This window comes from Pterocles gutturalis, unplaced genomic scaffold (genome assembly GCF_000699245.1).
Source record: "Pterocles gutturalis isolate BGI_N339 unplaced genomic scaffold, ASM69924v1 scaffold27170, whole genome shotgun sequence".
NCBI lineage: Eukaryota > Metazoa > Chordata > Aves > Pterocliformes > Pteroclidae > Pterocles > Pterocles gutturalis.
The window spans coordinates 1,580-2,620 of NW_010141776.1; positions in this window are offsets into that span (position 1 = coordinate 1,580).

Here is a 1,041-nt window from a genome sequence, read left to right on the forward strand (position 1 = left end):
AAATGCCTAGCAACTAGAATAGGAAAATTATTTTTTTAAGAGAATTTGGGTAATCTTGAAACAGATTATCCAGACATATGACTAAAGTCTCATGTTGATCCATAGGAGCTCATTATTATTTTTCTAGCCTCATGGACATAGCCAGATGTATCTCAAACCCTATTTTTTTGTTGTTGTTGCTGTTTTGGGGGTTTTGTGTCCACAGGGCCTAGAATAACCAAAGCAAGTAAAACAGTTTTCTCCTTGAAACATTAGGATACGTTCTGCAGTGATCTCGTTCTTCTCCTGTGCCTCCTGGAAGTTCATGCACAACTAGAAGTGTACTGTTACCTGATGTTACGATCTGTGACCTGAGGAGCTTATTTTGTGACATTAGTTATGAACACAGATTGTGGAAGAGCACTCAGAAGAGAAGGGTCAGGGCAAGTAAGGACGTGCAACAGCACTAAGGTTTTGTGTTGACTAACTTTCCACGTGAAGATATAATTAGGAAGGAAGAACTGTGAGGAGCAGGAGTGAACAAGAGGATGCTTGCGCTGTCATTAAACTGTCAAAAGGTGATACAATATGTTGAGAAGAGTAGAGCTGATATGGAAAAGACACAGAAGGAAATGAGAAAGAGAGGTGATGTGGGCAAGAAGAGGCCATTTCTGCAGACAGGCTTTGACTTGTCTGAGAGGCACGATGTGAGCTGAGTTGTCAGGGCTGCCAGCAGTGCAGGCACAAAGCTGGAGATGTTAAAACATAGGCAAGAGTTTTAGTGCCTGAAATGAAGAAGAGGAGAACATAGTGGGAGAAGATGAGACAAGGTTTAGGTCTCATCTTGTTGTGTGTAATAGGATTCATCATAAAATCCAATTTATTATTTTTTCAATTATTGAAGTTACATTTCAATGAAAATAACCAAGTTGTGCTAATACCAGGATATCACAAAGGTATGGAAGGTCTGTGGAGTTGAGAAAAGTACCATCCCAAGCAGCAGGAAGGATGTTTATATTGTCAAGCATTACAGGAAAGAGGAACGGAATAAATTTCAGCAGG